This window comes from Nelumbo lutea, chromosome 1 (assembly GCF_056320005.1).
Source record: "Nelumbo lutea isolate HS-2025 chromosome 1, American lotus-T2T, whole genome shotgun sequence".
Taxonomy (NCBI): domain Eukaryota; kingdom Viridiplantae; phylum Streptophyta; class Magnoliopsida; order Proteales; family Nelumbonaceae; genus Nelumbo; species Nelumbo lutea.
Window position 1 is genome coordinate 72,741,543 of NC_142684.1, and position 26,543 is coordinate 72,768,085.

Here is a 26,543-nt window from a genome sequence, read left to right on the forward strand (position 1 = left end):
CACCTTTGGGACTCTCCCACTCAAGAGTCTCTAAGTGATCAATCTCACATCACAGAGACTGCAAGGTAGAGAAGTATATTGAAATCGGTTTCTCTCCTTGTTTAAGGTTTTTCACTTCACATTTCAATTCATATGCTCTGGCAACATTAAGGGGTTGGGAATAAGTTTATTTCATAACATCCCATATCTCCTTAGCTATCTTTGCCCACAAGTAATTTCGGCTAATATGAGGTTGCACAGAATTACACAGCCATGTCAAAAACCAAGTAGTTTTCTTGGATCCACTTGGTATACGTAGGGTCTCCCTTGAGGGGTTCTTTCATATCTCCCAAGAAGTACCCTAATTTACCTCTTCCCCCAATAGCCATCATGGCTAACTGGGCCCATTCCAAATAGTTTGATCCATCAAACTTTATGGTTGTAATCTGACCACCTGTCTCAGAAACACTACCATAACTGTTGTTCCCAAAACTGCCTTCTGCTTGATTTTTAAACTCCATCTCGGTCAAGTCTCAAAAACAGCACTTGGACTACCAATCACAATCAAAATAGTGTAGGACCAATCTGTATTCACAGTGTATGTGCACAAAACAGGTACAAATCTGATCTGAAACCAACTAGCAAACACAACAGCAGCAATCCGTACAGTTCTCACCCCTTGAGAGAGTTCAAAAACCCCAAAAGGATCTGAAAAATCAGCTTAGAAGCAGGTCAGATATGCTTGGCAGAATTAGGGTTTTAATCAATCCTTAAAGAAAACATTTCAGTTGTACATTCCAATCAGTACCGTACAGATAGACTTGCAGTAGGGTTAATATGAAACCCTAAAAGCTGATCAATGCTAACAAAACTTGAGGACAGCTCCAGGTAAATCGCAAGGTTCAGTCTAACATTAGGGCTTGCCGCAAGCTTATTAGGGTTTGCCACAAGATCACTTTCAAACCCTAGAGTAGGAGAAAAGAACCCTAAGGCAGTTCGGCCCAACAGTAGTATTTGCTGTAAAACCCTAGAGAATAGAGGGGAGAAAACCCTAGAATGGTTTGGTCGCCCTTTCCAGATAGGTCCAACATATCCTCTCTGATAGTACTCTTAGAAAATAGATAGCTTACAAGAAAAAACTGTTCGCTGCCTTCCAAGGTTACCCGAACCCTAGTCTTCTCTGATTCTTCCTGATCACCAACACTCTGCAACCGTGACAAGTCTTCAACAGCTGCTAAACCCTTTGGCGATCTCCAAGAATCAGTCCACGAACTCCATTTTCTCAGCTTCCAACCCTAGGGGATTCTCATGTGGTCGGCTGGACTAGACTAACATGAGAAACCCTAACCTTGCTCTAATACCAAGTAGATGTTCAAGACTGCTATCAGCCTTGAACCCTAATAGATTTCAGGTTTGAAAAAGGAGAAAAAGGTATAGAGGAGAGAGGGGAAAGAGTAGAGAGAGAGCAGTAGAACACAATAATTGAAATGAATGACAGAATCTGAATGTTCTGCCGCCGCCACTTCTATTTAGTATTTATAAGTTATGCTAGTTACATGAAAGGACAAATCTTCCCTTGGTATTTACATAACACATAAAACAATATAAAACTGAAATATAAATTACAACTGGAATAACAGATTGACCATCAACTACCCTAGGATGACTAGGGCACATTCTACCCTACGGACAGAGTGGGACCACAGCTGTGGGGCCCACATCAGTGTTCTCTACATAAAAAATCCATAGAATGATTCCATTCCTAGACTTATTTTCTTAGCTCTCGCAATTTGTCGGTTCAGTAAGAAACCAATAAATTGCTGAATCTCACATCAAACCCTTGTTGAAACTGCAGTCTTTTCTTTATTTTAGTGCCACAGAGGCACATGTGTAATTTCCTTCCCATTTATTATTAGAGTGGACCGCCCTAATATAAATACTAAAGCTGGCACCGCCAGTAGAGATTTTTTACTCCAAAGTCTCTTTCTCTCCTCTCTCTTCTCTCTGTTCTCATCTTCTACTGACATTTTACCAAGAAAACATGATATCAGAACAGAAGAACTGGGATTAGCAGCAGTGCGATCAGTTTTTTTCTCAGAACCTTTTTTTTTCTGTCTCTTGTGGATTGAATCCAAGAAAGGGTGCATTGGGTTGACCTGAAAGGAACTTCTGTGTAATTCTTCCCTTTCCCTCTTGGTCGTGTCCCAAAAAAAAAAAACCCAAGGGAAGGGAAGTCAAATGCTGTGAAGGTGGATTCTGTCTGTTTTCTCTCAATTTTGTGGATTGAGTGATCCTTCTGTACCCAGGTAAGTGGGTTATGTAGGTCTGATGACCCGTGGCTGCTGTGAAGGTGTGTTTTCTCAGCTTGTGTGGATCAAGTGATCCTTTTTGGTGCCCTGAAGGGTGGGATGTTCAGGTCTGAATGATCTGAAACTGCTGTAACAGCAGTTTTTTCTTCTTATGTGTTAAAGCTACAGTAGTCATCTGGCAAAAAATCTGGTGAATTGTTACTTGTAGGGACTGTTCAGACCTAAAATACATCTGTTTTTTGTCTCTGGAACTGGTTCAGTAGTGTGGTAGTCTGAGAACAAGTGTTGTGTGATACTGTGATCATATAGTGCTGTTGTGTGAGAACAAGGACTGAATTGTGCTTAAACTGTGACTGAACTGAGAATAAGTACCTTGACTGAACTGTGAGTCTGTGACTGAACTGAGAACAAGTACCATGTCTTCTGAGGATTCTAGTATGTTTGGAGTGACCTCTAGTCAAGATGGAGTGAGTGGAGGATTTGACATGAGTTTTCCCACAGCTGTGATCCCCTTTGATGTTCTCAATTACCTACCTATGGTCAAGGGGAATCAAGCTTTACATAACTGCATGGGGGGAAAGTTGGGTGTATTAATGGTAAAGTCAAAGAACCAAAGTCTGGAGGTGCACAACATGATAGGTTGGACCAGGAAAACAGCATCATGACGTCGCTGTTATTGTCTATTCTGACAAGTAAGGAAGACCTTCATGTGGGCAGAAGCAGCTCATGAGATTTGGGAGCAAGCTAAATCTACATATTCAGAACGGCATTATGACAAAATCTATCAGTTGGAAGCTGCATCCTCAACTTGTATGCAGGGAGAGATGAGTCCCTCTGTCTACTATTTAGATTTGACCTCAATTTGGAAAGAACTAAACCATTTTCAAAACATAGACTGGAAATGTGATGCAGATGCTAAAGCCTACAAGTCTCTGGTTTCCCAACAACGGGGCTTTGCCTTTCTCTTGGGGCTGAACTCTGCATATGAGTCTATCAGGGTTCAGATATTGGGGAGTAAAGATCTCCCATCAATGCAAGAAGTGCATGCCCTAGTACAGTCAAAAGAGAACAGACAGAATGTGATGAATAATTCTGAAGGGGAGCAGATTGCCTTGATGCAGATGCTAAAGCCTACAAGTCTCGTGGAGGTAAGAAGTCAAGAACTCTTGATCAAGGAGAAATGGGGTTCGTGCAAGCAGGTCGGTGGAGGAGATCCTTGAAGGTAGAAGCAAAAAACATTTTGATCGAAGAAATGAGAATCAAAGGGAAGGTAAGTCTGAAGGTAAGGGAAGTAAAAAAGGGTACAATACTACTGGAAGGAATAGAAATGGTTTAGTGGCCAAGTGTTTTCATAGCTGGAGCCTGCTCAAAAGGCAAGCAGATAAACTGACAAGAACTTAGTACATTAGAAGGGAGAAGATATGTAGTTGAATGTAAGAGGAATACAAAAGGATCCTTCATAGCTTTGACTGAATATTTTGGCAAGGGACAAAGGCAACTGGTGTGTCTGCCAGCAGGAAAACAGAGCCAAGGATGGGGAGAAGTTGACAGGTTGCTCAAAGAGCATCAAATGAAAAAGAAGCTTTCACAAGGGAGGAGAAGGAATGCCAGTGCAACAACAGGGTAGAGGAAGAGCCAGTCATCACGGCAAAAACAAAAGGCCAATGCAGAATGGTGGGTGGTCTAGAGAGAAAACATTGGGACAGTAAGTTTGTGATACAAGCCAAGGAACAGGTCAGTGATTGAAGGACGGCAGTTGATTTACTGACAACTAGGTTGAAGCTGAAAAGAGTCTTCATATTACCCCCTTCAATAACTGTAAAGCCCTCTTAGATCCAGTAGAGAATGAAGTGGAATGTTTAGCCCTCAGTGTTCAGGATGAGTTCAGTGAAAGAATGGTAGGATCCATCTAATGGACGCCATAAAGGTTGCGGAATGGGTGGGCGAATTTCAAAAATTTCCTACCTTCTCTCAGCTGGGAATCATATTTCTTAAATTTAGAATACAATATTCAAGAATCCTACTTGAACCATAATCAAACCAGATCTGTACCAAAAGATAAATGGGAGGAATATACCTGATCCGGAGAAGCAGTATCTCCCAAAGTTGGTGTTCACGCCCAAAGAATGCTCCAAAATCCGTTCCTGCTGAAGATGACACAGCTGTGGATGGAACAGAACCAGCAGGGTGCGTCCTACACACTGGATCCTTCACAAGAATCCTTTGGAAACACTAAACACTGAATCCTTTTAGTCTTTGTTGCAAGACTAATGTCAAGAACAGATTTCTTGACTTTTCTTTTCTGCAAAGATCTAATCTTGCAATGGCAGATGGCGGCGGCAGGAGGAGATCTCCAAAAACGAAAAAGGCTGAACTGCTTTTCTGTTTTTTTTTTTTGGAGAGTATGAATTATCAGATCTGATCTTAATTCACAGGAGATATCCTATACCTCTTCAAGGTGGTTCGAAATCTCCTCCTTTCTTCTTGATTAAGAAACCTCCTTTTTAGGAGTTATCCCAATCCAAATCAGTATTTGGATAGGGGATAATCTTAATCCTTTCTGCAGATAGAGTTAGCTTACTCCTGATCTTATCAGAAGGTTACCAGATTCAAATCTAATTTGAATTTGGTCTCTAAGAGTGGATAAGGCTAAAGGCCCAATCCTTTTACTAACTTTAATCTCAAATTCGCCCCATGGATGAGTGATCATATCAGCCCACCTCGAAATGGGCTTTTGGCCCATTAAGTGTTCAGTGTCTAATTACTTTCCAATCTGCTGCCCTGTTGGGCTTCTTTGTATGGCGTGGGACCCAAGCATTGATCTACACACCAACCACATGGGTTCGGCCCAGCCTCTAAAACAAGGCCCAGCCGAATTCACTGAAAAACTCAATGAACCCCTTGAGTCCATCATATGGACCCTATGGGCCCAACACTTACATTAAGTGGTCCCTGGGCCAAGCCATCTTATAAAAACCCAGGGACTGTGGGCAGGTGCAAGATTAGCCCATCAGGTATTATCCTCAATGGTCTTACACTTAACCTCTCAGCCCTTAATGATCAAGCACTGCCCGACAAGAGAGGACCTCTCCCTCGGCTGCAAGGAACAGTGCCGCACTCTCCTCTCACATGGATCCCGGGAATTAAAACCATTTGCAAACAATTCGAAACCGTACATATATATATAAATATATTAATTTTGCAAAACAAAATTCCAACGATTGAAATCAACTGCCGGCAGTTTGGTTTCCATCAGAGAGAGTGCATTCCCGATCATTACCCTTTGTCCGACAAAGTGGCTGATTCTGTCACTATGATCACCCACTCAGATGAATTCTCAAACTGCCCCAACATACCCAGGTTTTGATCCCCGCTAAGGATCTCACTGATTGGCATATCAAAGGCAGCCTGATCCAACACCTAGTGAAATGTCATAATCGAGTCTAGGGGTCAGGTGTAACTTTCCAGTTTTGCCCATCTATCTCCAAGGTCCAGGGCAATACTGGAAATCTGGTCCGGTTCAAGGATTCAAGTAATCCCATACTGCATGTGCCTCGGGTCTTACCCTGATGGCTGAGACAGGCCATCCCAACCCTTGGTGGCACACCAGTATCAGCCTTGGCAGGATAAATCTCCCCAGACTTATCCAACGGCTGTGAACATTTAAAACTAACATGAGTCTCTATAAATGTCCAGTTTTAGGGTTTTACACAGAATTAAACCAAACAACATGAATCAAACATGCACTTTATTTATTTCCACTAAATAACAAAAGTACATCAAATCAGATTGAAGCTAAGGGCATACAAAACTGTCTAACATTCAGATCATTCAGTCTTCAAATGGAGTCCAACATCTAACTCCAAGGACTTCTTTGTCAAAGATGGTGTGGTGGTGTGTGTAATAGGCCTGCTATTTCATCTGTGGAAACAAGTAGCAAAATCTATAGCAATATTGTGTGGAGGAAACTTAGAAGGAGCATTTTGGGATGATCTTTATTCAGCAGCAATTATGCTAAATGGTGTGAAGCCAGAAGATATTCCACGAAAGGTAGAGGTACGAACAGAGGGGAGTTTCGTCTCTGTGGCTAGCATCCTCCATTGAAGCAAGGTTGTGGAAGGAGACTCGCATGGAAGGAGGTGAAAAGGAGGAAGAAGAAGCTTTACGTGGATTTATTAGATTGGCTAGTTCAAATGGGAAGGAATGTTTCACGAAAAAGAGCCAACAAATTCTAGGAAGCCAAAAAGTTTTGGGGCAGATGGAAGGTCAAACCCATAGAAAGCAAGGAAACCTTCTGACATCTGGCAAATCTTATGTGCAGGTGGCTTCAAGGGAAAAAGACAAAAATTTCCAATTGGGTGAGGGGGGAGGGTTGAACCAGCAACCTCAAACTGGTTCAAAAGGGAAGGTTGCTGGTTCCACTTTTAAAACAGGGGGGTGTGACCTTTTAAAAGGTCACGTGGGAGGAAAAGAAGTAGGAAGTGGGCCCATTCGAGTGGATCCCATTCCTGGTGGGCCGGAGAAAACAGCCCAAGTAAAATCAAGTACTCCATTTAAAAGGTTCGAGCCCAAGGCCCAATCCAGGAAAGATGGGCCAAGGGAGACTTTAAGTACTCACGTGATTGGGAGGAGGGATGAGTTGATGAACGATAATAAGCGTCTATCTTCTTCTACTTCAAATCCCTCCTTTCGGTTGAACGCTTCAGGCACAAGGTCTCAAGCTTCTCAGTCTCAAGGCTCTCTATAGTGGGTCCCCTCCAACACGGCGAACCATCTCTCACCTGATAGGCGCAACCCAAGATGTCTGAAACTTAGAGATACTAACAGAACAGAGTTCGAAGACTGGTCAAGTGAACAAGACGGCAGTGACGATTCTGATAGTGATGAAACTGTAAGTTTGGGAAGTGTGACTCTGAAAAGCAACAATGAGCTACTTGAAACAGAAAGTTTGCATACAGAGTTACTGTTTATAGAGGAAGAGATCAAAGTTGTAGGTCGCGGGAAGATTAGAAATGGTGAAGACATTGGTCCTAAAGCTGCGCAAGCTCTCCTCCCCTCCACCGAGGGAGCTGACCCTGAGTCTAATGAAATGCAGGAAATTGGTGGAGAGGGACAAAAATCTGCTGTGAGGGTGGATGTGGGTAATCTAGTGTCGAAAACACAGAGAAAGGAATTCCAAGTGGGTAGGTTGTCAGGAAGTGATACTTTCACTACGTCTACTTCACAACATTGTCCAGAAAGGGGAAAGGCCTTTAAACCAAATGAAGACTGTCAGCAACTCAAATCCAGTGATCCTAATCCTACCCTCGTCCTACCAGGTATGGGTGTCATTTCTTTTTTGGGTACTGACTTGTGTGCTATGCCTATAACAGATATTCCAACTTCCCATCCAAGAGGTGTTGATGTAAGAGAGACAGTAATAGTGGAAGGAAGAAAGAGGATGGTGGAAGGAAGTAGTAAGAAGGAGGCAAATAGAATCTGGAATTTGATTTGTACAGTGCTGGAGGAACTAAAAAAGGAGGAAGAAGTAATAGAGAGCTGTTATAGCCAAAATGAGTGTGAGCGTGGTAAAATTCTACTTCAGACAGTGGCTGGAAGGATGGAGAGAAGGAAGAGGATGCTTATTGTATCAGGAAGGGGGGGGAGGAATAAAGAAGAAAAAAATATCTGAAGTGAAAAGGCTAATCTTAGACATTGAGGGAGATTTAGAATTTAGTGGCAGAGAGGAGAGGAGGAAGGGTCTAAAATAAGGAGACTAAGGCTTCTTCATGGGTGTTTTGCTATTTTTGTCTCGATGAAAATTATCATCTGGAATTTAAGAGGTCTAGGGAGTGCAAGTGATGAACCTACAATTTATCTATATTTTATGAGGTTTTTGCATGAAATTTTATGCTGGTTTAATTAGATTTTGCCCTATTTTAGCTTGATTGCAAAAAAGATTTCAGGGGGAGACAAATCAACAAAAAGAAGGCAAAAGCAAGAAAAGAAAGCCCAAAATTTATCAAGTTCAGCCCGGCCCAGCCATGAGAGCAAGGGAGTTTCATTCGGCCCAAGTAGTGCAAGCTAACTCTTTGGAAAACCCAAGGGAAGAAGCCTAGCAAGAAGGAAATTTCGGCCCAGCCCATTTTTAGCCCAAATAACAGCCTAGAGTGTAGCCCACATGAGCTCAAAAGCAAGCTAAGTTGTAGCCCAAATAGCAGCCCAAAGGAGCTAGGGGCGGCAACTCCTAGATGTTTCTTGAAGAGAATGAGGGAGCACTCTAGAAGGTTCATGAGGGGTGTAATACACCCAATTCTAGAGACTTCAAGAAGGGGCAAGAGCCCCCTTGAAAAACTATATAAGGAGGCCTCTAGGAGGGGAGAGAGGTGCTCAATTGCTTGAGAGGAAGGCTCTCCCACTCTTAGAGGTTCGGCCACCTTGAGAGAAGAGAAGAGAAGAAGGCTAGGCGCAAGGAAGAAGAAGAAGAAGGGCTGAAGGAAGTTCAAGACAAGCAAGCTAGAAGAGAAGGTGAGTTCAAATTGAGGGTTTGTGATTCAAAGATCTTTTGTAATAAATCATTTGTAGTTTCATTCTCTTTTGATTTGAATTCAGTTTCTTTGTTATATTTTCTTTCTTCTTTCTCCTTGTTTCCATTCTTCCTTGATGTATTTCATCTTGTAAAATTTCAGTTCAGCAATCTAATTCTTTTTTATTCATTCAAATGGTCATGAATTGTACTTGAAGTTTCTTGAATAAGGGTGTTATTGTAGAGTAATTCGGCCAACTAACCTTCAAAACTCAGATCTGAATTCTCAGATCTGAGATTGCAAGATCTGAATTGCTTGAAAGAGAATTCAGATCTGCAATTTTCAGATTGGCCGAATTAATCTACAGCTTGGAATTCCTAGAGTGCTTGAGAGAGATTCTAGGAATTCAGATCTACTATTCAAGAACTGAATTGAGTGCAAGGTTAGAGATAACTTGCACAATTCAGTTGGTGATCAATTCAGATTTGAATTGATGCCTTAGAAGTGTTTGAAGAAATGCATGCATGGGGATTAGATTCTTGCTAGAGATAGAAGAACCGTCACTCATGCATAGGATGAACATGCGCTTGAGAGAGGCTGTTCATGACCTTGGGGTTTCACCAAACCAAGGCTCAATCATGATTTATTCGAATGATCCAAATTGATAGATTGCTGAATTCTGAGATTGACATTTACTGCTTACTCTTCTAACCTGATTTGAAGGCAATTGGGCCAATGATTTAGATAGATTTTAATTTAGGATTTTTTTAGCTTTCATTAAAGTTTTGATTTATTTGTTGATCAGATAAGAAGTGCTCAATTTAGTATTGGTAATTGTTTCCTAAATCCTCGTGGGAACGATACTTCACTCACTACTTTATTACTTGAACGGCTAGTGCACTTGCTAGTGTCACAATGAGCCACACATCAGCAAGAAAGAGAAGGGTGATCAAAGATCTACTCCAAAGGGAAAAACCCGGCACTGTGCTGTTACAAGAATCCAAACTGATGGAATTAGACGGGAGATGGGTTAGGAGTTTCTAGAGGTTTAGAGGTGTAGGTTGGACTTCGTCTCCTTCCTGGAGAGCCTTGAGGGGGATCATAACACTGTGGAGGGAGAATGTGGTGGAAGTAGTGGAAGAATTGATAAGTAGATTCTCCGTTTCCATTAAGTTTAAGAATGTAGAGGATGGGTGTGTATGGGTTCTAACCAACGTTTATGTCCCCAACTCCTATAGAGAGAGAAATGAGATGTGGGAGGAATCATATGCAATCAAGGAGTTATGGGATGGCCCTTGGTGCCTGGGCGGGGATTTTAAGGTCATTAGATTCTTTGAAGAAACCAATAATCCCCAATAGGTAATCACAACAAGTATGAGGAAATTTAATGGTATCATTGAAGATTGTGAGTTAAAGGAAATACCTCTGCTACAAACTAGTTTTACTTGGTCCTACCTTCAAGAAACCCCTTCGTGTTCGAAGTTGGACAGATTTTTTATTTAACCCTGCCTAGGAGAATTGTTTGGAAAACTTGGTTGCTAGAGCATTACCTAGGGTCACCTCTTATCATTGTTCTATCTAGATAGGCACTGAAACTTTTCCTACTAGACCCAAACCTTTTAGATTTGAAAATATGTGGCTTACCCATCCAGAATTTGTGAAAAAAGTGAAGGAATGGTGGGATGAGGAGGTGAGGGGGGTAAGATGGAAGGGGGTCAAGTTTCATAAGAAGTTAAAGAGGTTGAGAGACAAAATAAAAGAATGGAATAGAGAACATTTTGGCAGAATTGAGGAGCAAAAAATGAACCTAATCTTTCGAATAGAAAACTTGGATGTAAAGGAATCTATTAACAACTGAATAGAAGAGAGGAGAGGAAAAGAGGAGAGAGATTTGGAGTAAACTATTGTTATTGGCAGCACCAGTTTATATTAATATATAGGAAAATGACCCTTATGCCCTTACTTAAGTTACAACATAAAAAACAAAAAAAAATTGCTTTAACTAGCCTAAACGGACCCTAACTCAGCAGAATACAAAGATAAGAAATAAAACTAACATTCCAACACTCCCCCTCAAGTTGGGACATGGATGTCAATCATGCCCAACTTGTCACACAAATTATTATGTCGCACATGATGAAGGCCCTTGGTGAAGATGTCGGCAAATTGTTCCTCTGAACTGACATACGGAATGCACACTTCTCCGCTCACAAGTTTTTCTCTAATAAAATGCTTGTCACAGTAGAGTGACATAAGTTTTGTAGTTAATAAACTTGTAAGCCTTTGCTGAAACCTAGTCACTTGTAGGCCTTTGCATCCTCATCACACTTCCAATTCACATTTTGATAATGATCCAGTTCCTTCCAAATTGATGTCAAATCTGAATAGTACACCAAGAGACTCTTCTCCCCCCTGCTTGCAAGTGGAGGATTTAGTTTGTAATTGATATATCTTTGCATAGTGTCTCTGTTCCGAATAGGTAGATTTTGCTTGTTCCCATATTTCATAAACTGCTTCAGCCCACATAAAAGTCTTTCTTACTTGTGGCAGCATGGAAACCAAGAGCCATGACATCACCATACTATTTTCTTGGTCCCATCTGTCATGTTCAGCACTACCAGTCTTTGGTTCCTTGACTTTACCATTAAAATACCCAATTTTTCCTCTAGCAGTAATATAAAGTTTAATTCCCCTAGACCATTCAAGATAGTTCAATCCCATCAAAGGGGATTACAACCATGGGGAAAATCATATCCATCCCCCCACTCGTTCCATTTTGACCTCTTGAAATTCCTGAAGTTGCAGAAATCTCAGAGGACATGATTCAAACACCTTTCAGACCTTACACACACCTTATGATCCCTCCTATCACCAGAAAACAATCCTAGAAACACACCAAGGATGAAGCCCACATGTACACACTGCAATCTGGACACAATCTGACCACAAACCAGCTTAGATTGTCTAAAAAAGGCAAGATCTTAGGGTGATCTCAGAGCTGAACCTAGCAGTCACACTCCAACTTCCTGACCACCCAAACACATCAAGTGCTAGGAGGGGTCATAAACCAGTATGGTTACACCACAAGGGGTAAAAAATCAGGTCATCCACGACCTATAGATCTAAATTCTCAAATATGATCACATGATCCATAAAAAAAAGGTTCAAACCTCATAGCTTCTCAAAAGACATTCAGCAGTCTAGATTCATATAGTTTCTTCTTGGTACACGACCAATGTAAAAAAAAATTGTACCAGTCATAAGTCTGTACTTTTGATCTCAGTTGAAGAAGACAACATGTTGAAACTTGTTCGATCTACTCACAAGCCTAGCAGAACCACTCTGATACCATATTAACAGTTGAACAGAGGAGAAGAGAGGAACGAAAAGAGAACAGGAAGATGAAGAGAGGAGAGAAGAGAAAAGAGAGATTTGGACCCTTATGCATCTACTTAAGTTACAACATAAAAAACAAAAGAAAAAACCGCTTTAAATAGTCCAAATATAAGAAATAAAACTAACATTCCAACAAAATCCCAAAATGGTTTGACTAAGGACGATAAAGTGTTAAGGAGATAATCGAAAAAGGATTGGGAAGAGGCATTTTTTACGGAAGAAATTAGTTAGAGACAAAAATCTAGACACAAGTGGATTAAGGAAGGCGATGGGAAAACTAGATTTTTCCATGACTTGGCTAATGGGAGACGAAGAAAGAATTTTGTGACCAAGCTAGAGATAGGAGAGGAGGTGATTACCATCCAGGATGATATAGCCAGAAAATTTGTGGACCACTTCAAATCGATCTATAGAAGACCTTTAAGTGAGAGAGCAGTCGTGGGAGGGATGGAATGGCCAAGAATTGAGGACAGAATGGCAAGGTGGTTGGAAAGGAATTTTGAGGAAGAAGAGAATAAGAAAGTTGTCTTTTTAATGGATAGATCCGAGACTCCAGGTCCAGATGGCTTTACAATGGGCTTTTATCAAGATTGCTGGGAGGTGCTGAAAGAGGATTTAGTTGAAGTGTTTAAGGAATTTGCAGATAATCATGTAATAAGCCCTGGAATCAATGCCACTTATTTGGCCTTGATTCCTAAGAAGATTGATGCCAACCACCCAAAAGATTATAGGCCTATTAGTCTGGTGACAAGCACCTATAAAATTCTGGCTAAAGTGCTTTCTTTGAGGATCAAAACAGTTCTCCCTTCTATCGTTAGTGAAACTCAAGGGGCCTTCATTCAAGGGTGACAAATAGCAAATCAGATCCTAATTGCGAATGAGTGTGTGGAGGAATGAAAAGGTCTAGGCAAAGAGGTTTTATTTGTAAATTGGATCTTGAAAAGGCCTCTGACTTGGTAGATTGGGAGTTTTTACTAGAGGTGATGAGAAATTGTAGATTTGGGGACAAGTGGTGTAGTTGGATATCTGGGTGTATCAATACTTGTCACTACATTCTAGTAAATGGTGTGGTGAGGACTTTTTTCCAGCTTGCAGGGGTGTCAGGCAAGGGGATCCACTCTCACCCTTCCTTTTTACATTAGTAGCCGATGTGATTAGTAAGATCATTACTAAGGCTGATAGTGAAGATGCCAATAGGGGTTGAAAGGACTTCTAATCTGAAAATAAATCTGGAAAATAGTTGCATAGCGGGTGTAAACTTGGAGGATGGGGAGGTCGAGGTTATTGTGGAATGTCTTGAGTGTTTCATCTCTACCTGGCCTATGTCATACTTAGGACTTCCATTAGGGGCAAACCCTAGGGAGAGCAGATTTTGGACTCCAGTGCTAGAAAAGTTTGAGAAGAGACTAGCCTCATGGAAGAAGAATTATCTCTTTGGGAGGGAGAATTACTTTAATAAGAGCCACGTTGGCTAACTTACCTACTTACTCTTTGTCTGTCTTTAGGATACCAGCTAGGGAAGCTAGGAAGTTGGAGAAGCTTATGAGAGACTTCTTGTGGGAGACGAGACAAGAAAAAAAGGATCATTTGGTTAGTTGGGAAATTGTTTGCAAAAGTAAAGAAGAGAGAGGTTTGGGACTTGGGAGGGCGATTGAAAAAAACCAAGCTCTGCTAGGGAAATGGTTGTGACGATGGACATTGGAAAGTGAGAGGTTGTGGCATGAGGTGGTGTAAAGCATTCATGGGAGATCAGAGAATGGATGGGATGCTGGTGTATCAAGGCAGGCTAACCTGGCAGCACCTTGGAAGGCCATTCACAACACCCTTCCTCAATTTTTTTATTTTATCAAGTATGAAGTTTGTTCTGGCAATGTTGTTCACTTTTGGGAGGATATCTAGTTAGGAGATACCCCCCTAAAGGACCTTTTCCCTTTGCTATTTTCTATTTCCTTGTATAAAAAAGAGGTGGTCTCAAAATTTGTCTCATCATTGGGAACACCCTTGGCTCCTAATTGGGATTTTGGGTTTCGCAGGGGACTAAGGGATGATGAAATTGAATCTCTCTCTGACTTGCTATATTGCCTTAATCAGGTTTGCTTGGATCCCTCCAAGCCCGATAAAAGGGTGTGGACTCCTAGACCCAAAGGAACCTTTACTTGTGCTTCTTACTTCAAGTCCATCTCTTAGCATTCTGCTTAACATCCTTTTCCGTCAAAGGAAATTTGGTGTAGGCCCATTCCCCCAAAGATTATGGCATTCTGTTGGGAAGTATTCTATGGGAAAGTAAACACTCTTGATAACCTACGAAAGAGAAGACCCTTCCTCTGTATTTCTCCCAATTGGTGTATCCTTTGTAGAGCTCACGGGGAGGATTATTACCATCTACTAATATCTTGTCCTTTTTTCTGCAGACCTTTGGGTTTGGCCACTTTCGTTGTTTGGGAGTACTTGAAGTAAATCAGCAAAAGTTCACATGATCTTTAACCATTCTACTTTCTCTTGGCCGACAAAAAAAGGGAGAATTATGTGGAGATGTGCTCGCACTGCCCTGATTTGGACTCTTTGGGAAGAAAGGAATGCTAGAATCTTTCAAGAAAAGGAAAGGAGCAATCAGCAATTGAAAGATAGTGTGCTGCATAGGGCAATCTTTCATCAATTCTCCTTTGATGACCTTTGGAGAAACTGGTCAGCAGTAGCAAGGTGTTCATCCTTGAAGGATAAGCCAATTACAAGCTTGTCTCCATCTGAAGGCTCATTGAACCTGAACTTTGATGGAAGTAGCATGAGTAACCTAGGATTATCCGGAATGGGGGTGTCTTGAGAAATGAGAAGGGAGAGATTTTGTTGCTCTACTTGGGTCCTTTAGGAGTTGGACACTCCATCAGGGCAGAGCTATTAGTTGTTGCCTGTACAAAGAGTGCAATTTGCAAACCAGTTTGGGGTACAAGAATGAAATGAAGAAATTCAATTGGTTGACAAGGAATATGTTGGTTTCTTTCAGTGTTTTAAAAGTCGCACCTAGGCGCAGAGGCGAGGCGCATTCTAGGCCTTGCGCCTTGCCCAGACTAAGGCACATGCACCTCACGAAGGTGCTCGCCTTAGCACCTAGGCGTGCGCCTTGGCCCAGGCGCCAAGCAACCCAGGCGAGCGCCTTATCACAATTTTCAGATGTTTTTATATTTTTGTTTAATAGATTATCGTTAGCATCTATAAAAAAGTGTTTTTCTTTTATTTTTTTTAATCCTATTGCATAGCATATAGTAAAAATAATAAAAAATAGGGGGAAAGTATAAAAAAAACTACCTAAAACAAGAAAAAAAGGAGGCATACGAACCGTTTTCTTCGAAAGGCTGGAAGAGGAAGGAACTCTCAGGAAGAAAAACAATTGCATGGTCAAACTCCAGGAGGAACAGCAGCGTACTATTGCCACATTCAATCAAAAATAGGTATTCTCCTCCTCCTCCTTCTTCTTCTTCCAGAACTGTTTTGGATTGTGAAACAGGGGCTCCGCCCTAGCCTTCTTCTTCTTCCAGTTCATTTGTGTTTTTCCAGTTCGTTTTCTTCGTTGTGTATTTGCGTTTTTTTTTCTTTTTTGCTCTCTGGTTTGCGCCAAAAACAGGGGCTCCGCCCCTCCTCCTCTTTCTTCCTTAATCATCATTGATTCATTTCATTGTTTTTTTTTTCATTGCTGTTCTAAACCAAAAACAGGGGCTCCGCCCTTTCGTCTTCTTCGTTGCTTATTTACTTTTTTTTTTGGGTTTTTGCTCTCTGGATTGCGCCAAAAACAGGGGCTCTGCCTCTCCTCCTCTTTCTTCCTTATTCTTTGTTTTATTTCTTTTTTCATTGCTGTTTTAAACCGAAAACAGGGGCTCCGCTCTTTCTTCTTCTTCACTGTGTTTGTACCAAAAAACAGGGGCGGAGCCCCTTCTTCTTTTTCACTGTGTTTGCACCAAAAACAAGGGCTCCGCCCCTTCTTTTTTGCTCTCTGGTTTGAGCCAAAAACAGGGGCTCCGCCTCTCCTCCTCTTTCTTCCTTACTCTTTGTTTTATTTTTTTTTTCATTGCTGTTTTAAACCGAAAACAGGGGCTCCGTTCCTTCTTCTTCACTGTGTTTGTACCAAAAAACAGGGGCGAAGCCCCTTCTTTTTCACTGTGTTTGCACCAAAAACAAGGGCTCTGCCCCTTCTTTTTTGCTCTCTGGTTTGCGCCAAAAACAGGGGCTCCGCCCTTCTTCCTCTTTCTTCCTTAATCATTGTTTTTATTTTTTTTTCATTGCTGTTTTAAACCGAGAACAGGAGCTCCGCCCCTTCTTCTTCTTCTTCACTGTGTTTGTACCAAAAAACAGGGGCGGAGTCCCTTCTTTTTCACAGTGTTTGCACCAAAAACAGGGGCTACACCCCTTCATCTTCTTCAGTGTAACATTGAATTTTTCTAAAAAAGAATAAACAGCATACAACCTTTTCATATAACTTTTTATCAGTATTATTCATCAAAAGCAGCACTCTGGGCTTCACAAGAACTTGATTCTATTTTTTTTTCTTTCACAATTCCACACTTCCACTTTATTTTTATTTCTTCCACAGTTGCTGTTTGCACTGAAAACAGCCTCCTTCTTCTTCTTCTTCCTCCCATCTTTCTTTCTTTCTTTCTTAGTTTTTTATTCTTTCCACTGGTTTCCTGTTTCCATTAATTTTATCATTTTACACATTTATTTATTTCTTCTACTGATTTATTTTAATTTTATCATCAATGTTTTGTAGTTCCGTGCAAGAATATTTCATAAGAAATGGCTGATGTGAGTGCTAGTCAGGAGGAAAGCCAAGGAACTCAAGTAGAAGGGATCCATCTTGGAAATATTGTCACTTGCAAGATCCCAAGAATACCAATGCAGTGACATGTAAGTTTTGTGGAAAAATTACTAATGGGGGAATTTATAGAGCCAAGGAATACATCATTTGTAGTTCCGTGCAAGAATATTTCATAAGAAATGGCTGATGTGAGTGCTAGTCAGGAGGAATACAAAAGCTTGAACAAAAAAAAATCTGTAAAAGAAATTATGAGTGGGGAAGAAAAGAACACTTGCATCTTAGATTTTGATGACTTTGAGAATATGATTGAAGATGAAGATGATTTGGGAGATGATGTTCACATACTTGGAGCTAGTGGCCAAGGGAGATCTGGTAGTGGTGTAAATGCAACTTCAAAGACTAGGCCTTTGGGGTCTATGACTAAGGAATCAACTTCTAAACCCAATAGGCCACCACCCATAAAACGACAAAGAGGCCCCATGGATGGATTTATTTCTACACCTAGCCCAAAACAAGTTGTGGAAATGAGAAGAGAGCAGAAGAAATTAAAGCAAACAACCATTAGTGATGCATATAACAAAGAGGCAAGAGAACAAGTTTCTATACGCATTGCTAGATGGTTCTATCAAGCAGGTATTCCCTTAAATACCATTCGTTTAAAAAGTTTTGAGGCAATGTTGGAGGAAGTTGGGCAATATTAGCCGGGATACAAACCCCCAAGTTATTATGAGATGCGAGTTGCTCTTTTGAAGAAAGAAGTGGAACACAAAGAGATTTACTGCAACACCACAAGGAGGCGTGGGAAAAGTGGGGATGTTCTTTAATATCTGATGGGTGGACGGACAGAAAAGATAGGACCCTCATAAACTTTTTGGTCCATAGTCGTGCTGGGACCATGTTTATAGAAAATATCGATGCTTCAAATGAGTTGAAAACAGCTGACAAGTTTTTATTACTTGACGAGATGGTGGAGAAAATAGGGGCAAAAAATGTTCTTCAAGTGATCACAGACAATGCTTCAAACTATGTTTTAGCTGGTAAGTTTTTTTACTTTTATAATTTCTTTATTGTTATTTGTTATTACTTTTTGTAGTCCTTAACTTTTCAATTTACACATGTTTGACTATTTTATTGTGTTATTGCCTTTAGGGAAATATTTAATGGCAAAACACTCACATTTAACTTGGACCCCATGTGCTGCTCACTGTCTGGATTTGATTTTGGAAGATATTGGAAAGTTGCCAGTTATAAGGAAAACAATTGAAAGGGCTATTGCACTTACAGGATATATTTATAATCACCCGGGGTTGTTAAATTTAATGAAGAAGTACACAAACCAGAGAGTTACTCCAGCTAGCAAAGACCCGCTTTGCCACTTCCTTTCTCACTCTGCAGAGCATTTATAAACAGAAGAACTTGAGAGATCTTTTTAATTCAAAGGATTGGAATGAAAGCAAGTGGGTGAAGGAAATAAAGGGGAAAAAGGTAGGGGAGACGGTGATGATGCCCACTTTTTGGAACGTCATCTTCACACTTAAGGTGTGTAGTCCACTTGTGTGGGTCTTGAGATTGGTGGACCATGGGAACAAGCCTTCAATGGGTTACATTTATGAAGCCATGGATAGGGCAAAGGAAGCCATTGCAAGTGCATTTGGTGGACATGAGGAAAAATATAAACACATTTTTGAAATCATTGATAAGAGGTGGGAGTGTCAACTCCACCAACCATTGCACGCAGCAGGCTTTTATTTAAATCCAGAGTTTTACTACGATGATGCTGAAAGGATTGATTCAAATGAAGAAATCATCACTGGGCTTTATAAAGTAATTGAATTGTTTGAAAAGGACAGAAACAAGATCAATGCAATCACTGATGAGATAAACAAATATAAAAATGTAAAGGGTGTTTTTAATATGGCTATTTGGCTATTTGGCAGAGAAAGGTGAAAGCACCGGGTAAGTAACACCGACTTAATAGTTTGTTTATTTAATTATTTAGTATTTTTTATGTATTTAAATAAAATTTTAATTAATATTTTGTTATTATTTAATTTTTTACAGCTGATTGGTGGGTTTCATATGGTGTTTCGGCTCCAAATTTACAAAAGATTGCAAACAAAGTTCTTAGTTTGGCATGCAGTGCATCTGGATGTGAGAGAAATTGGAGTATATTTGAGCATGTAAACAAAACTTCACTTATGTTGATACTTTTAGTTTTTAAACTTATTTTTATTAATCAATCTTATGTTTTATGAATTTATGCAGATTCATACCAAAAAAAGGAATCGGTTGGATCAAAAGTGCTTGAATGCCTTAGTCTTCATTACGTTCAACCAATTGCTTAAAGAGAACTTTGATTCACTTAGTGCCATTGACCCCATATCTTTGAAAGATATAGATGAAAGTAATGAATGGTTATTAGGGGAGATGACACATGAAGATGGTGGAGCTGAAAATGATTTGCCCATTTGGTATTTGACAGTGATTCTTTAACATGGGGAGATGTGGCTCTTGCTTTGGGAGTTGAAGAGCCAATAAGGACCACAAGAAATAGAGGTTCAGGTGTAGCTTCAACCTCTCATGCAAGAGCAACAACATCAGCCAATGCAAGAAGGTCTAGAGGGGGTTCAAATTCTCAACTTTGTTTGGAAGATGAAGAATTTGAGGAAGAAGAATCGGAAGAGAGGTTGGGAGACTATAATTCTAATGAAGAGGATGATGAAGTTGAACTTCCGAATGAAGAAGATGATGAGGAAGAAGATTATGGAAATGAAGGGTGTGTTAAAGTGCTCGAGTCAGGGGTATTTTGGTCATTCTGGTTTATCTTCTTGAAAGTGAAAGGTCTATTGTATGTAAGTTTAAGTTATGTGTCTCATCTTATATGAGGGACAAAACTGTCTTTCTTGTAACTCCAAGTTTTATGAATAAAATCCAAGTGGGTCGGTTAGGAGAGTGATTCTTTCATATTCTCTCTTCTAGTCTGGCCGAACATTCTTCTCCTTCTTTCTCTTTTCTTTCTTCTTCCTTCTTCTCTACTTTGACCTAGAATCAACTAGGGTTTATTCACATGGTATCAGAGCTGTAAGGTCGTATCTTATTTCTTTCTTGTTGTTGTTCTCTTTCTGAGTTCGCCGCCAGCTTTCACAGTCGTCTTCTTCTTTTTCAATTGACCTGAGTGGAGGGTCGATAAGGAGATGAAAAGGAGCTGTCGTTTTGTGGGTCTGAAGGTGAGAATGCCTCCAATCGTTGCTGTGGTGGTCGTTGAAGTGGTATACTAAACCCTCTATTCAGTATCGAAGAGGGCTGAATGTGGACAGGTATGAACACTACTGTTGTTTGTCCAAGTAAGGGACTGTAAATGTTTTCTTGTTGCTTCAAAAGTTGGTTGTGGTGATGCTCAGTGTGACTGATATGCATTTCAGTCGTATTCCTCTGCATTTCTCTTCATATGTATGTTGAAAGAAGAGTTGTCGACTGCTGAAATTCACGACAGCAATAGATTGGTGGTGGTTGTGTCGTGGTGATTGGTGGTGGTGGTGGTGGTTGTGTCCTAAACCTTGTGTGTAATCAGTTATGCAGTGTGCAGCCCAAGTGTTTGATGTGAAGACTGAGTGATTTCAGTTTTAGTGTGTGGTGGTGAATGGTTTTGCAGTGTGCAGCCCAGGTGTTTGATGTGAAGACTGAGTGATTTCAGCCTTAGTGTGTGGTGTGTAATGTGTATTTAAAGTTGGGGTTGGTGGTGCTATAAGTGAGATAAGCCGTGTGAAAGAGTGTGTGGTTGTGTTGTATATTTGAAAGTGAAATAATGGAGATGGCTTCTTCCGTAGACGGGAATGACAACAAAACCAGCATCATGCTTTCTTCAGATTATATAAGTGTTCAAATGACATCCATCAAGTTGAATGGTGAGAATTATGTACCATGGGCAAAATCTGTGGAGGTGTTCTTGAAGGCCAAGAGGAAAGTAAAACATGTGAGGGAGGAGAAACCTTCCTCCAGTTCTCCTGGGTTCAGTGATTGGGAACAAGATGATGCACAGATAATGACATGGCTTTAGAACAGCATGGAACCAAAATTAGCGTGAACTTCATGTTCCTAAATACAACCAAAGAGATCTGGGATCATGCTAAAAAGTTGTACTTTTGACAAGACAACACAATTAGAGTATATCAGTTATACCAAGAGTACTTCAATTTGAAGCAAGGAAGTCAAAGCTTAGAGGAGTATTATGCAAGTTTGAGAAACATCCGCAATGAGCTAAATGTGTATCACCCTCTTGTTAGACAGTTTTGTATGCCCTTAGCTTCAATCAGAATGATGTACTTTATGAGTTTATTGTAAATGAACAAAAGTACATATTTGATTCATGTTCCCTTGGTATGTTTCTTTGTAATACCCTTAAACCAGACACTTATTGAAACTTGTGTTAGTTTAGAATGATCACAGCCATTGGGTAAGTCTGGGAAGATTTATCCTACCAAGGCTGACACTGGTGTGCCACCAACTGTTGGGGTGGCTTGTCTCAGCTTCCAGGGCGAGACCCGAAGCACAAGCAGTGTAGGATTATTAGAACCTTTGAACCGGACCAGATTTCCAGTATTGCCATGGACCTTGGTGATAGATGGGCAAAACTGAAAAGTTACACCTGACCCCTAGACTCAATTATGATGCTACACTATATGTCGGATCGGGCTGTCTTTGATGTACCAATCAATGAGATTCTTAGCGGGGGTCAAAACCTGGGTATGTTGGGACAGTCCGAGAATTCATCTGAGTGGGTGATCATAGTGGCAGGATCAGCCCCTTTGTCAGACAAAGGTAATGATTGGGGATGCACTCTCTCTGATGGAAACCAAGACTGCCAGCAGCCGATTTCAATTGTTGAGATTTTATTTTGCAAAATATATTTATGTAAAGATACATACATACATACATACATATATATATATATATATATATATATATATATATATATATATGTGTGTGTGTGTGTGTGTGTGTGTGTGTTATGGTTTCAAAATGATTTGCAAAAGGTTTTAATTCCCGGGATCCATGTAAGCAGAGAGTGCAACACTGTTCCTTGCAGTCGAGGGAGAGGTTCTCCTTTGTCGGGCAGTGTTTGATCATTATGGGCTGAGAGGTTAAGTGTAAGACCATTGAGGATAATACCTGATGGGCTAATCTTGTACCTGCCCACAGTCCCTGGTTGTTACAAGGTGGCTTGGCCCAGGGACCACTTAGGGTAAGTGTTGGGCCCATAGAGCCCATAAGATGGGTTTCAGGGGGTGCACTGTCCATAACAGTGTATTCGGCCAGGCCTTGTAACAAAGGCTGGGCTGAACCCATGTGATTGATGTGTAGATCAATGTTTAGGTCCCACGCCATACAAGGAAGCCCAACTAGGCAGCAATTTGGAAGGCTAAGTGAGTATATAATCTTAAATGGGCCTTAAGCCCATTTCGAACTGGGTTGATTTGATCAATCAATTAAAGGGGGCGAATTCTGAGATGGATTAGCTGATAGGATTGGGCTTAAACCCTATCCACTTAAAGAGTCCAAGATCTAAATAAGATTTAGATCTGGAAGCCTCCTAATTAGATTAGGAGATGGCCGATCTGATCTATAGATAAGATAAGGGTTTTCCCTTATCACTTAAAGGGACTTCTAATCCAAATATAATTTGGATCAGCAGCTCCTAATAGGATTAGGAGCTGATCCCTTTAAATCTATAAAAGGAGGAGGGGGCGGCAGCTTTGAATATGCAACCTAAGACTCTTGTCTTCAGAGTTGAAATCACAGAAGAGAGATTTCTGCAACCTCTGCAAAATCTCTCTTGCCGCCTCCTTCCTGCCGCCGCCATTACCTTCAGTTCGATCTCCAGTTCTTGGGAGAAATCAAGATTTGATCTTGATACCAATCTTTTGGGAAAAGATTGATTGGAGCTATACTCACAAGCAATGTTCTTTTGAAGAACATTGTTGATTCTGCTCCATCCTACACTGCGCCATCTTCAGTGGGAGCAATCTTTGGATCCTTCCTTGGGCGTGAACACCTCCATTGGGAGATACTAATTCTCTGTATTAGGTACATCCTCCCTCCTACTCCTTTTGGTTCAGATCTGGTTTGGTTCATGGTTCAAGATTGATCCTTGAAAAATATGTTTTTCTACAAGACTTGGGCGTCCATGTGATGGATATCCCATCCCTTCAGTGGTATCAAAGCCATGGTTCAAATCTTTAATCAATTTAATTCAGATCTGAACCTGCACAAATGAGCAGCAGGTGTTCTACCCAATTTGCGCAAATAAGTGTTTTGGGGAATTTGCTCCCAAAATTATGGGCGAATAATCTGAAATTAAATTTTATATAAATCTGATTATTGTTTAGAATAGTTCTTTATGATCTTCTTGATTTATGGGCTGTTCGTACAAGAGGAGATCGAATTCTTGGTTTGTGTAGGGAACCTGCATGATTTGCAGTTTCTTGATTTATTTATTACATTTGGTCTGTAAATAATTTTTTTATTTTAGACTCAATGTATTAGGTATTCGATCTGATGTAATTATAATAGAAATTAGGTTTTCTATTTTTATTTTATTTTTAGATCGAAGATGGCAGCGCAAGGAAGGAGATTTCGTAGATGGGACATTCGCTACCTGTGATTTGCAGTTTGTGAAACTGCATTCTGTGACCTAACCTCTGTTTTGCATGATGGATTGTATGAATAGCCCTGGATTGACTGATTCTTGTTTTGTTTCATCAGTTCTTTAATTTCAAATTATTTTCTTGAATTAAAGATTTAATTAAAGATCAAACCCTAGACCCATTCGAACCAAGATTGGTTCAAATTGTTTGGACCGAATCTAGGGTTCGATCAAGGCTAAATATTAGCCCTAATTTTTTGTTTAATGGGCCTAAGGATTGATAATCAATTGGATATTTAATTCGGCTCAACCTGTAAGGCTCAGTTTTAAATTGTTAAAACTGCTAAAAGCCCACTTCAAAGGATAAAACTATATGGGTTGAACTGGATAACCCTAATTCAGCCCATATCCCTAGATGATATTAGTTGTTAATATTATGAATTAAAATGGGCTTCAAATGGGTTGTTACAGATAATTGATTGGATCAATTCCGCCCTGCATGTGATGTATGGATGTGATGTGCTACGTTCATGGGCCATAAGTGCTTGGCCCATGCAGATTCGATAGTGGCTCTTGCGCACACCATGGCTGAATGCACGTCATTGCCATGGTGTCCCTCCTGGTCATTGGATGACCTCCCTCAATGGTGAGCTCCACACCTCCTGAAGAGGTTACGTGGGCAACCCTAGCCGATTTAGGCCCACCGAAATCTGGCTTTATGAAAGTCGGTGAGAGCCACTTTGGTTTGACCTAAAATAAACTAGGGCGTAATTCTTGTTCCCTCCAGTAAATAAGAGTGCATGTGATAGGGAGATTCATATGATGAACTCTCTAAAGGCCTTCCATCATTAACATGAGGATGGGTCCTTCAGTAATGAGGAAACGCACCAGAAAATGGGCTATCCATTTGCTGTTGGGCTTGTCCAAGTGTTTCATAGACCGATGTGGGAGGGGTTTCACCAGAAAATGGGAACTCTCTCACAGTACCTTGGCGTTCACGAATATGATGGGTGAGCACTCACTGGACAGAAAGGTTTACCTGAAAACGGCTCTGAACCTTGTCTGACAAAGGCCAAAGGGAAAACTCATATGATGAGTGGATATGATCCTTCACAGAAAGGTGGTGGGGTTTTGCAGTTGAAACAGTTGGCTCCATGCACCCTATGTGGTTTCCCATATTTCCAAAGACAAGTCGTTGTCTTCGTCCCTGAGAAGGAGGGAAAATTCAGAGATGAACAAATGGGAATGGAACATAGATTAAAATCCTTGTCTGTGATATGAACATGAATCAGGCAAGGTTGTGGACTGATATTTGCTATTTTATTAGAAAATGGCAAACGGACAATTTGCAAAGCTTCTTGACGACAACAAGCTTAAGGGCCCAAACTATGCCGACTGGTACCGTAACCTAATGTTGGTTTTAACATCTGAAAAATTGGACAAGGTAGTCAAGTCTCCTGCCCCGGAGCGTCCAGATGATAGGGCTTCTGAAGCCCGTATGAGAGAATTCCAAGATTGGGAGGATAAAAACTCCCTAGCCCGCTGCTATGTCGTTGCTTCTTTGGACAACTCAATACAGAGGCTGTTCGATCAGATCGAACTCGCTAAGGACATATTGGACAGTTTGAAAACAATGTACGAAGAGCAGAACCATTCTACTCGGCAGAAGGTCTTGAAAATGTTCATGACCGCTCAGATGTCCAAGGGTCAGAAAGTTCATGACCATTGTCTTCGGATGATGGGATACATTAACGAGCTGGAAGCCCTTGGATCTGGGCTAAATCTTGGCACCCAAGTGGATGCCATTCTGAACTCCTTGCCCTCTTCCTTCAATGGGTTCATATTAAACTACAATATGAACAAGCTGAATGTCAGCGTCCAAGAGCTCAGCAATATGTTGCAAAGGGCCGAGGACTTACTTAAGAAGGATGAGCCTGTGGTGATGCTTGTTGAAGCTAACAAAACGGGCAAGAAAAAGAGGAAGGCAAAGAAGCCTCAAAAGAAGACTACCAAGCCCAAGAAGCAGAACAAGGACAGGACAGCAGATGCATGTCACTTCTGCAAACAAACCAGCCACTGGAAGAGGAACTGTCCTCAGTACCTAGAATCCAAGAAAGGTAATTTCAAATCTTGTGTCATAGAAACCAACTTATTGGTGGCTTCTGCGTCCTGGTGTATTGACTCCGGGGCTTCAACTCATGCGTGTAACTCACTGCAGGGGTTCAAGGTAAGCCGAAGGCTAAATGATGGAGAAGTGATGCTCTACTTGAGGACTTCTGCAAGCGTTGCAGCTACGGCAATAGGCACCGTAGAATTAAAATTTAGAGAAGGAAATATTGTACTTAAAGACTGTCTTTTTGTGCAAAATCTAAGAAGAAATTTGATTTCTGTCTCAAAACTGTGTGCGGATGGATATTCTGTCTTTTTCAGTAATACGATTATTATTAAAAAAAAACAATAAATTCATCGCATATGGGGAACTGGAGAAGGGTCTCTATGTTCTACATCCTTCTCTAGAAACTAACATAGACGAAACTACATCGGCTGAAATCCCCAAGAAAAGAGCACATGAAACAGCTAATCCCACGTGCCTATGGCATTACCGACTTGGCCATATCGGTATTGACCGAATCACAAGGCTGGTAAAGGATGGTCATTTAGATTTTCTAACTGTAGAAGATCTTCCCACTTGTGAGCCTTGCATTCAGGGTAAGATGACAAAGAGGCCATTTAACGGTAAGCCAGAAAGATGTACATGCACGCTTGACCTTATACATACTGATTAATTTGGTCCCCTAAGTGTTAGGACCCGTAATCAACACGTGTATTTCATTACATTCACCGATGACTATTCTTGGTATGGTTACGTGTACCTAACGAAACATAAGTTTGAATCCTTTGAA

At 40.8% G+C, this 26,543-nt stretch overlaps 1 protein-coding gene across 4 annotated transcripts in view; it reads right to left on the minus strand.

The window, feature by feature from the left end:
- Positions 1-26,543, minus strand: part of PSF2 — a 51,876-nt gene that overhangs the window by 7,286 nt on the left and 18,047 nt on the right. The gene's annotated exons all lie outside the window — the stretch shown is intronic.